This window comes from Ambystoma mexicanum, chromosome 5p, assembly GCF_040938575.1.
Source record: "Ambystoma mexicanum isolate Mex_15411 chromosome 5p, UKY_AmexF1_1, whole genome shotgun sequence".
NCBI classification, from domain to species: domain Eukaryota; kingdom Metazoa; phylum Chordata; class Amphibia; order Caudata; family Ambystomatidae; genus Ambystoma; species Ambystoma mexicanum.
In genome coordinates this window covers 826,079,194-826,091,940 of record NC_090930.1, presented here as the reverse complement: position 1 = coordinate 826,091,940, position 12,747 = coordinate 826,079,194, and positions in this window count along the sequence as shown.

Here is a 12,747-nt window from a genome sequence, read left to right as displayed (position 1 = left end):
GTAGTACAGCACCATCAGGAGAGCCAAAACTTGTAGACCCCTGCAGTAGAACAACCAGAAAAAGTAGAAAAGCTAATGAAGTAATTGGAAATTATTTTGAGTTTCTAGACATTTTATTTAATTTATTTATTGTTCACTTGTTAGGCGCTTATACAGGAAGCAAATGCTGTTTCAAAGCGCCCACAGGGCAACAGGGAGGGGACACGGCATGATAGACAATGTAATTACAACAATGTTAAATCATTAATTACAACAAAATAAGAAGAGAAGATTGTGGGGACAAACCTATCATGCCTTGTGAGTGTTGAGAACGCGCAAGTGCAGAGGGGAGAGGGGTATGGGATAGGTGCTGTGGTGCTCATGGAGAGCAGCAGGTGAAGTTCTATGAAGAGAGGTAAGTGCAGCCTTCAGTGGTGGAAGGTGAGCCGAAGCAAGTGCAGAGGATAGACAGCAGTTGGGATGATAAGATGAGGGAGGTCAGGGCCCAGAGAACTCATAAGGGCCCGGCACACCAGTCAAGCTTCTCTGCAATTAGCAGAGGAGAGAGGGAGTGCAGGAAGAGGTAAAGAGGAAGGTCTTGAGGCTTTTCCAGATCTTAAGGAGGTCCTGTTCAAGACAAAGGGGGGGGGCTGTTCCAAAGAAGGGAGCCCCCTGAGGAAAGCGATCGACCACCTGCTCTCTGTTTAGCAAACCACTTCACACGATAGGAGTTGGTGCCAGAGGAAGGCAGGTCTAGAGGGGGTGGATTTGGTCAGAAAGACTTGCAGATAGAGTGGTCCCCGGCCTCAGATAGCCTTGTGGATGATGCAGAGGGATTTAATCTGAGCTGTGATCGCGAGCCAGTGAAGGCTTTGTAGGGCAGAAGAGATGCGGACCCTGGGCTTGAGGTCAAGGATAAGTCTTGCTGACCTATTCTGGATTAGTTGGAGGGGCCGTAGAGTGGAGGAATTTAGATTAAGGAGGAGGCTATTGCAATAGACAAGCCTAGAGAGAACCAGAGCCCGGGTAACATTGAGTCTCTGGGGGAAGTTGAGGAAAGGTTAAATCCCTTTCAGAAGGAAAAGCTGAAAGCGGGACTTCTTGGCAATGTCCTAAGTATGAGGGAGGAAGGATAGAGAGGAGTCGAAGATGACTCAGAGGTTTCTGGCTTCCGAAGAGGGAGCAGGGGGTGAGCCCATGGAAGAAGGCCAGAGTGATGGGAAGAAGTCGGATGCGCCAGATACTCGTGCCTGAATGTGAGCCCTTGTTTGGCATGGATAGAGAGTCTGTAATAGCTTTGGAGCAGGCGGCAGGCGAGTTTGTCAGAGGGTGAACCTGAGGTTTGCCACTTTCGTTCTGCAGCACTACAGTTATGTTTGTGGTCTGCAAGTTCGGAGTCGTACCAGGTATTACGCTTGGAGGCAAGTTTCAGGGGGATCCTCATGACTGGGGCAAGAATGTCAAGGGTGTTGGTAATGGAAAGATTGAGGTTGCTGAGAGCAGATTCAGAGGTAGAGTCTGAGTTGTGTGGGCAAGGGGGAATGAAGGTGAAAGTGAAAGCAGCAGCTGACACTCGTTTCATCAGACGGATGTTCATGCATGAGGATGGCAGGGCTTTTGGAGGAGTTGTCACAGACCACAGGGACCCAGGTGGGAGGAGAGAAGAAAGTGGTCAGACCAAGAAAGAGGGATGACCAAAGGAGATGAGAGAGGGGGGTCGGAATGGATGATGCCATCCAGCGTGTGACTGGAAGAGTGGGTTGGACCAGAAGGAAGAATGGAGAGGGATAGGGAGGTGCAGAGGTCAATGAAGAGGGTGGATGCTGCACATAGGGTGTCTTAATGGATGTCAAGGTCACCCAGGAGTAGCAGGTTGGAGGTGGTACAGAGTAAGGAGGATCAGAAATCAACCCACACAAAGAGAAACAGAGAGGACGCATGTGGAGGCCGGTAAATGGTAGCAATGGTCAGGGTGGAGGGAGAGATGACCAATTTGCATACTAGGCTCTCAAAGGACAAGTAGAGCTGAGTGGGTAGTTTGGAAGAAGCAATCTACTCAGGGAAGATTAAGGTGACCCCACCCCCAGCCCGGTGAGTTCGAGACTTGGAGGTGATTTTAAAGCTGTCGTGTAAGAGCGGGTCAAAGGAAGTGACTGAGCTAGCATTGAACCAAGTCTCTGTGAGTGCGAGTATGTCAAGGTCAGTATCTTCAAGGAGAAGGCAGATGAGAGCAGAGTGTTTGTTGGCTGAGCGTGCATTGAGGGTTGCCAGGTGGAGATGTTTGCTGCCTTTTAATGTTTTTGGAGGTGGCGCACAGGGGCGTGGTACTTCAGTCAGAGGTGTCGGAGCAGGGGGGATTAGAGGGAGAGGCAGGAGAAGGAAGGAAGTTGTTGAGAGACGGCAGGATCCGGTCAAAGAGAAGGAGGTTGGCCTGAGTGCCCTTTACAGGATTGTGCCCGTGAAGTAGACATGAATGCAGCAGCAAAATGAGAAGAAGCCCGCCAAGAGGACTTCCCACTTGGTGCCGCCATTAATGGTAGTTGAGAAGTAAGAGGAGAGAGCAGAGATGAGAGGAGAAGTCCATAGGTCTGGGGATGGGACAGAGAAAAGTATGTCAGTGAAGATTTCTCTGGAGGATGCACTGACGTAGGTATCTGCAATTGGGAGGCCAGGGTTTGCAGCAATGATGTCTTTTTTATGTTTTTTCTATACAGATTTTGTGAGAGAGGGAGGATAGGTCATAGCATAGCAGTTGGAGTAGATTGGAGAGATGGAGAGTGCCATCTCAGAGCAAGAGGAAGGAAGCGAGAGGCAGAGAGATAAAGCGAGGGGGGGAGCTGCAGGGCACAGTTCTGACCTTAACTCACAGGTGGCCAAGTGGATGTTAAGAGTAACAGTCACAAAGTAATGCAGGATGCGAGTACACCTAAATATGATTTGCAAACAAAATACAGGATGTAAGCACACCTAAATGCGATTTATAAAAACAATGCAGGATATGAGCACACCTACATTTGATTTGCAAAATTCAAGCAGGATGTGAGCACACCAAAATTCGATTTTTAAACTAACAGGCACAAACAGTGCAGGATGTGAGTACACCTAAATTTGATGTTTAAACTAATAGACACAAACAATGCAGGATGTGAGCACACCTAAATTCGATTTTTAAACAGACACAAAAAAATGCATTATATCCTGCAACGTGCCATGGGATTCTAGTGTGTGCTGCCCGATATCCTACACCTCAACCAGGATGGCCTGTAGTTGTGCCGGGACGTCCATCGTCTCTCTTCGTCTCAGGGACCACTGTGGAAGAGGCAGCACAGTAGTAGGAGTCTCCACTGTCTCTTAATCAGATTTGGATGAAAGTTGGGACATAGACATATACATCTAGTTTTCGTGCTGTGCTTCTGTGTACAGTCAGCAGGGGGTCTCCCAAGAGCGAGTCGGGTGCTTAGGCCACCTCCTGATAGTCTTCCAGGCTCTAACAGATGGTGGCCAGGGGTCCCATCATGGTCTGCAATGGCGGGCAGCATATAGCTGAAGAGTCGGGAGTGTGAGCACAGGAGATGGTTTATGCAGAGTTCTAAGGAGGAGCAAGGAGTTGTGTGGTAATCTCTGCCAGACATGCAGCTGAAGAAAGGTATTACATAGTGACCAGCATTGTGGGAGCTCTAGGAAGCTTATGGCAAATACAGGCTTTTAGGTTAAAATTGCCATCCAAATACTAGCATTGTGACCAGCAGCAGCCACAACATTTGCAGTGTCGGGCTGTTGAAGTGCAGGGACGACGGAGGCACCATTCTGTTGAATCGGGAGGCAGCGTGGCGATGTGCTGCACTGTTCAGGAAGGGAACAAAAGAGGCGGGCACATGGAGTGATGATCATGTCCCGCCAGCAGAATTACCAAGGCATCCTGAAGTCCACACTGACATGGCCAGCTTTTGAAGATGCTCAACACAATGTGTTATGCATAAACATCCATGATGAGGTAACTCTCGAAACTGTCCAAATATATAATGGCAACATCATGGTACTGGATAAAAAGAGGGCGACCGCCTGACCAGCAGAAATATGCAGTGTGCACTAATAGGGGTTCTAAATAAGAATGTTACCAGACACACTAATGCAGCCAGAAAGGAGCACGAGCCATCACACAGCGTCTCATTGGATTAATCAATACTGTTACTAGTTTAACAACTGCAATTAGAGTAAATCAATATTCACTGTAATCTCCCAAAAAGACCAATGTAAATGTGGATTGTACAAACACCACAAGCTTCTCTATAACTCAGACACTATCTTCTGATCCTTGAGATGGTGCCGGCATAGGGCGACCATCACCGTGAGTGCCCTTGTGTAAATTCTGTGCTTATCTTTTGTTTAATAAAATAAGAAATGTATCCACAAAGTAATGTTTGAATTATTTTAATTAATTTATGTATTTGCTATTTTAATTGTGGTCTTGTTTATATCAAAAAGAAAGATGGGCACTAGATCCTAATCTCCACTTGCACTTCACTCTATCAGTTTTATACTTTTGTATAATTTAATTGTATTGGTCCTTGCAACTGGTGCCTAGATTTGTCTAGCTACATGGTCACAGGTTGGTAGAGATGCTGCCCACACCCCTATTTTGGATTGAAGCTAGTTTGTACCTTTATACCTCGCGTTGGTTATTAGATTGATTTGGTATCTACACATATGGTTTGACTTCAGTGTGGTTTATTTTGTGCTGCAAGTGGTCAGCCGACACATATATCGACCCTCAGGGTCCTTTTCAATGCTAGGTTTGTTATTTTATGCCACACCTTTGGATCGTGGATTGGAATTTTCCTTGTGCTGCCGATGTATACATGTACTACATTAAATGCCTGCAGGTTACACAGCGGAATGCCACCATCCTGAAAGAACGTGAAAGAAAAGAACTACACTGCAGAACAAGGTTCCTTACTGGAACGTAACAGAGGCATTTAGGGGCCGATTCATGGAACAAATGTGTGCCGAAAATTATGGAGCAAGCGGGCGCAAATGTGAAAAAGCAAGCGCACGCGCACCCTTGCGATTCATGGAAGGCCCTGCGCGTCTTTTCCCCAGGATGTGTGCCAAATCCACATGTGGCACACATGGGCGCACACGTCACTGCAATATCCCAAACGCTGTGCGCGATGCGCACAGCGAAAGCGCAGAACATTAGCACACACACCAAAAAGGTGGCGGAACACGTGGAATGGGGAACAACGCATGAAAATAAGGGCGTAACTGGGGAACCACATGGAACGGCCACACGCACGCGAACTACACGTATTCATGGAATCGAATAGGGGAAACCCGCGCACGGCAAAATACACGCACAGGCCTAAACACGTCCGCCACACGAAGGCAGGAGGTAGCACGAAGGCCCATCCGCAGGTAGGGGGGAGGTCCACGTCATCTGGCACTCCTCTACCTGCAGACAAGGGGACCTGTGACAGGATTGAGTCTGCCCTGATTGGGGTCACGTTGCGCATGTGACATTTGTGATGATGTGCATGGTTCCTGGGGGGACCACGCACATCATCACGAAGAGCTGTGTAGCAACGTGTCCCAGTTGGGAGGGATGATGGTCGTGTGGATGGATGGGAGGGGTCCAAGTGTTGGCCAGTCTTGCGGCCCTCTCCTCCTCTGTGCACACTATACACCAGTCGTTCTCTGTGCCGTCTTCCGGCCCAGATGACACCAGGGCCCCTTGTGTACCTGCCCCAAACAACGCAGCCAGCCCGGTGAAGATCCCATCGCTGCCACAGTCGGGAGTCGGAGGTCCTGTAGGGGTGGCCACCCCACCAACTGGAACCCAGCAGATGGAAGATGTGCTGGCATCATGGGGCAGGGCATGAGCACGACGGTGCTGGGGGATTCAATCAGCCCGGAGGCTGTTGTGGTGGCAGAGGCAGTTGCGTCGGAGGCAGCAGCAGGCTCAGCGTGGGAGGCATCTTGGCTCAGGGTCATCAACACCCCTGGGGCAGGCATCGGCCAAGGGGCAGGAGGACCCCGGACTGGGACTGTCTTCCAGTGGCAGGGGTTGGGCCAGCAGATAGATGCGGAGAGGCGGCGGGCAGAGGGGGCACGGCTCAGGATGGTCAGGGCGGAGAACTCCATGCACCGGGCTTTGAAGCGAGTGGAGGGCCTCAAGGAATCTCGCAGGGAGTTGAGGGATTCCATGGCTGCATCCATGCGAGACCTCGAGGCCAGGGACCAGGCCCGCCTCCAGAACATCGACGTGGAGTTCAATGATGCCCTGGCCCGGAACATCAAACAGTGAGCCGTGGGACTAGCCCGCCGCCTTTGTAAATAGTTATGTAGTTGGAGGTTTCCTTTATTTATTTTTTACCTTTGGGGCGCATGGACTATGCCCTGCCTTTTTGTAAATAGTTATTTATTAGGTAGGTTTTTTCTTAGGTTTCCTTTGGATTGTTGGGCTCATGGACCCTTGATTTTTACATTGTATATAGTTATGGAACTGATTTTACATTTTTATTTTTACCATGGAGGAATGGTTTGGTTTTTATTTTGACCTTGGATTTGGTTTATGGACGGACACTCTGGAGGCATTTTTCTTTGGATTTTATTGATTTTAGCATTAATATTTTTTCCTTTATTTCAGACATCCTTTTATTTATCATTTTTTTCTTGTTTAATTTTGTTTCATTCTTTCAGTTTTGAATATATTCCTTTTTTATTTTTTACTTCTTTTGTGTGGTCTACTCTCATGAGTTGGGGCCTGCTGGCAGGTGCCCGTCACTGGGGGTGGGGTGGGGACATGAGTCAGGGCTCCCAAGTGCATGGTGCCATTTGGCCTGCCTGCGGGTGATGGACTGCCTGCGGGACATGGACTGGGGTGATGGGCTGCCTGGGGGGCATGGTCTGGGGTGATGAGCTGCCTGCGGGACATGGTCTGGGGTGATGGGCTGCCTATGGGTCATGGACTGGGGTGATGGGCTGCCTGCGGGGCATGCCCAGGGGTGTAGGGTGGTCCCCTGTGGTGTGGGCTGCCTGCAGGGTATGGGGCGGGGGGTAGAGCACACCCGGGAGGGCCGACACTGCAAAATCATGTGTAAAACTCCCTGCGCACCCCTAGGAATACACATACCCCGCTCGCGTCAGCGAAATCGCATGTGAAACTCCCTGTGCACCCCTAGGAATACACGTACCCCGCTCGCGCCAGCGAAATTGCATGTAAAACTCCTTGCACACCCCTAGGAATACACGTACCCCGCTCGCGCCAGCAAAATTATGTATAAAACTCCCCACGCACCCCTGGGAATACACGTACCCCGCTCGCGCCAGCGAAATTGCATGTAAAACTCTCTGTGCACCCCCGGAATACACGCACCCCGCTCGCGCCAGGCCTATCACGCGTGGAACTGCACGCACACCCCCGGAATACAAGTATGCTGGTCCACTGGCCTTTGCGCCATGTACTGGATTTTTGCGATGTTTTTGGCGCACTGGGCGTTACTGACGTTGCTGCAGGGTCACTGCGCCACTCTGCACCACGGCTGCTTATGGATGTATAAATCCATGAATATGCTGTGCGCCTAAATGGGTTTTGGCGCACGCGGCTGGCGCAGTCTGCCGCATGCACACTCTGTGCACCAACAGCGTGCGCCACTTATGCGCTAAATTCTATGAATTACCCTTCTAATGTAATACAAGGACTGATTGCAAACGACCAAAGACATTAGAAATAATCACAATTGAAAATGTATTGAGTTATATGTATGGATAAACACTTGGTACATAATTCTGAATGTTAACTGTGCAAATGTGATACACATCTAACAACTGTGTACTGTATACAAGACATCCCCAATGGGCAATTATTAAGCACAATCAATTTAAATGTCAACAGAACAAATGTGATACGCAACCAACAACTGTATACACCATAACCCTAATTGAGTAAATACAAATTACAATTATTGTGCCATTAAAAAGCCCAGGCAGGGGCGAACTTATTGCACGTGCCTCCAAGTAGGAGAATGTTAAGACTATGTATAATACTAGAAAACATTGAACTAGCATTAAACTAAAACCTGAGTATACAACTTAAGAATCAATCTACTTATTACGTTTTGGAAAGCCTAGGCGCATGAAACAAACTTGGCACTTCCTTCTGTAAACTTCCTAAATCCGACAGACTAGTGAGTATCAGTCTCTGCCAAGATCTGCTGCTAGGCTAAGAAACTCTATGAACAATTTAACCACCACGTAAGCCATGGAAGGCACACTACCCCATACTCACTACTCCTAAACTTTATTAAGACCAATGGAGTCTGGAAAAGTCAGCAGATGATACTATAATGTATACAGTGACTACCTACGTGTACAGAGCATGGAATAGGAGAAGCCTAGCGATTGGTGTAGCATTATAAATGGCATTAGGCATTAGGTGTGCGTTATCAGTTTAGAGTCATTGTTGCATATGTGTAATTCGTTTGAAGATTATGCCCTGAATGGAATCTTATTTTTATATTTATTCTTAAGCTGATCATGCTGTTTCAGCGTTTTAATGTTGGCCCAGGCCTTTCTAGCTGCAAATGAAATTAGTATGAAATTGTATGCAAAGTTTGATTGAAACACGAAGCTACCTGAAAGGAATTGCTATGAAATACATTTTTGATTTAATTTGCTTTTGATTGTTTTACTTGTTGGTTTGTTGTGTTTTTATGGGTTGTTCCCAAAATAAATCTTGATCATACGTATCATATTGATTCAGCCAATAAGTCATCTCCTGGATATTCCTCCTTGAACATTTAATTCAGTTATATCCTTTATTCATCCTCACCTCTCCTGACAAATATAAAATCATAACAATTTATTTCAGTATTTCTGATCATTAATGACTTAAATTGGGCAAGAATGTCTAACAAAGTGTAACAATAACCCAAAGTCGATAGATAACTCCCATGACCCAAGCTATGCCTCACGCGTTAGATTCTTCCTGTCTTAATTTAGCATTGTAATTTCCAGCTTCAAACCTACTCTAGGATCTTTGACAATTTCCAAATTAGCTGGGCATGTGCCTTTTAAATCACCTCTTATGACAATATAAGAAGAGTCATTACATTCCACCCACAATTAAACATGATCCCTATATTTAGTCTCACGTCAAGTGCAATCTTCTTGTTTTAGGGTCTATAAATATTAATAATGGCACATGTATCAAATAATTAGGCAAAGGTCAACTGACAACTATCACCATTAATACTGGATTGTTTGTTTTATGTTCCTGCACTATTTTTGAAATATTATTCTTAGCCACAAACACCAGATCACCTTTAGGATGACCCTTTCCACTCTAATATTCTCTAAAATAAGAAGAGTCATTACTTTCCCACCAAAAATCAAACACGATCCCGATGTGCATTCTTAATTCATGAGCACTCTCCTTGTCTACTGGCCGTACACAAGTGGCTACAATCACCAGTAATTACAGATAGTTAGACATATATTCCTGCACTTTTATTGGAAAAATATTCTTAACCACAAACCCCAAGCCACCGTTAGGGCAACCCTTTGCCATCTTCATATAGACGTCAAAATTGATATTTTCTCTAACCAAGCCTCCTGCATACAAATAAAATAGAATGATGTTAAAAATGCTAAAAGAAAATGTAATTTGTTAAAAAGTTGTTAAAAACCTTTGGAGGTGCTCGCAAGCTCACAACCGTAATGGTCACTTCCTTCTGAGCTCCATGAGTGGACGGCCAAAGGAGGGGGCCGCTTACCAATAATGCTGGGTGTTAGCACTTTTCGACCTGTGAATTTGCTGCTGGTGGAAGGGGGCGTCCGACGCTCATCTTTGAAGTTGCTTGGGGATGCAACGTGCACAGCCCGATGAGGTGTCATGGAGACTCTGCCTCGCACCATTGTGGGAGAAGTGGTGGTGGGTGCCGGGAGAGACTGACAGTGCCCTTGCCGGGTCCTACTTCACCCTACATCACTGTGATTGCGACAGCAAGCTTCTATGGAGCCGCTGTCACTCTGGTAACCCCATCTGCTTGTGCGCCCTGTCTCTCGTGAGAGGGGCATATAGGGGCCGGCCTCGCCTTTCCAGACAGCTGCAGCAACCTGCTGTCAGCAGGGAAGGTTTGGTGGCTGGAGATTGTGTGGGGTTTTTTACAGGAGCAGCTCCCCACTGACCTGAGTCTCCCGCTGTGCTGTGTAGCATCATGGCCTGCCACTGAGTGCTCTGGCCAGACTACAAACTGTCCCCTTTGGATCACTCCTGCCGCATGCCTGAACTGCTGGTGTGCAGGTCCTTTGGCTTTTGACATTTAGGCCCTGGCAGCATGATACAGTGCATGTTGGAAGGTGCAGTCTAAATAAGTGCAGTACTGTGCCTGTCGACCGCGACTGCCTCACTGGGGAGCTGTTTCCTTTGGTGCACTGTTTGCTAGTGCCGGGGCAGAGTGGTGGCACTGGACTGGAGAGCGACCTCAGAGATAGAGCCATGTCACCGCAATAATTGTATACAGCTGCCTGAGCCCCTGGTACTGACTGTGGCACTTTCTTCAGCGTTGTCCACCCTGGTGTGTTCTGTGGACTGGCCCGGTTGGGGCTGTGGTCATACACATGGCTAAGGGTAATAAGAAGCAGGCCAAACTACAATTTGGATACAAAGAAGGACTGCCTGACTGCGCGGATAGGATGTCTGCTCCCAGGGCACAGATGGAAAGGGCGCTGGGCCCTGTGGGCCCGAGCCTGATAACCAGCAGAGGTGAGCCCACCCTGGCTTTGGAAATTGTGCTTGTGGAAATGAAAAATGGCTTTGCGGCTATCAGCACGAAGCTGGACGGTATGGCTTCCAAAGTCGATAGGATGCAGGAACGTATTAAGAAGGAAAGTGGCCGTATATCTAAGGTGGAAAAAAGAGTGGGCTCTCTCAAGGATTTGTTTGGGGGAAATGCACCTGGCGCTGAGCGTAATACAGTGGGTAGTGAAGGACATTAAAGACAAGAATGAGGACCTTGAAGCGAGATCCCGCCAGATCAACATCCTTGTGGTCGAACCCACCGCAAAATACGGAGGTCTTCCTGGAGGAGTTTATCAGAGAAGTCTTGGAGAATCCTCCCCTTTTCGTCACAGTTTTTGGTGGAGCAAGCCCACCGGGTGTCGTTGCAGGTCCCAAGACCGGGGCAGATCCCACACCCGGTTATTGCTCACTTGTTGAACTATAGAGACCATGATGTGGTGCTACATCATTCTAGGGAGCTTGGCAATCTCCAGTACAAGGAAGCTCAGATCTAATTTTACCCTGAATTCTCTCCTTCTGTCCAGTGGACCCGCCTCTCCTTTTTGGTGGAGAAGCGCTCCCTTAGGGAGCGCAGCCTTCAGTATGCAATGCTCTATCCTTCCAAACTGAGGCTGATCCATAAGAACCAGACTCACTTCTTTAACGATCTTGATGTGGTGCAGGACTTCCTGGAGTCACTGGCCAAGGACTGATGCCCTGCATGCATGATGTGGTCTTAGCCCTCCCAGGGATTTAGGCATACAGTCTGCTATGTTTCTTCTCTCATGTCGGTTGGCAGACTGTTGCAGTTCCTGTGGAGGAGTGGGGGTGCTCTTCAGTAATGTAACAGTATAGTCCACTTGCTATGATCCTTGAAGCGTTTGGCCTCCTTCTCGGGGGGATTGTCCTTGTGGCAGGCCACTTGTATTGCTGAGTCCGACCTCCCCGGGTGTTTGGCTGTATTGTATTGGGGTGAAGTTGATGGGGGATGTGGGTGGGTATTTCGCTGAAGGTTGGGGCTGGGCAGAGTTGAAAATGTTCACATCTTTGCAGGGGATGGATGACTGTGTGTGTGTGGCCGACGGCAGGACGGAGCCGCAGATGGGGACAGTCGATACCAGCTACCGTGTTCTGTAGTTTGGATTTGGTCTAGTGGCAAACTGCATTATTCTTAGTTGGAATGTCCATGGGCTTAACAACCCGCATATGGTGCAGAAGGTGGTCAGTTACTGTGAGAGGCATGGGGCCAAATTTATCCTGTTACAGGAAATCCATCTGGTCGGGGTGGCAAACGAGGGGGGGGGCAGGTCCCAGGGAAATTGTATACTCTACACATCATTCTCCATGTATTCCAGAGCGGTGATGACCCTAGTCCATAAATATAAATCGCTTTGATTTTGCCTCCTGGAGAAGGTGATTGACCTGATGGGTGATTCTTAATTGTGACCTAGACTCTGGGTCATACCCCTGTCTCTTTTAAAAATGTATATTGGCCGAATGCTGATGACCCTGAATGTTTTGCAGTGCTCCTGCTTAAATGCTATAAATACATGCACACCAAGATTATTTGGGCAGGGATTTCAATACAATCTTGGATGGAGCCGCTGAATGGCCTATAGGGGGGACTAAACCTCTTTCCCAGACTGCTCGTAAAATTGTGCATTGTATGACTCCTATGGGTGTGTTGGATGTGTGGAGGACACTGCACCCTGAGAGTAGGGAATATTCGTACTCCTCTTCAGTTCATGAGATGATGTCCTGGATTGACTATGTTCTGGTGGGCCCAGAATGGTACGTATGATGGTGGTCTGTGAGCGTCTCCTCCGAACACTTTATGACCACTCCCCGGTTAGGTGGACACTTGAACTGGGTAAGGAGTGGATAGCTAGACCTTTCTGTATGTTTAAGGCTTTGGCATTGATGAATATTGTTTTTTGGAGTGCAATGCTTGATACAATAATGTCATATTTTGAGCACCTCCTGGGTTC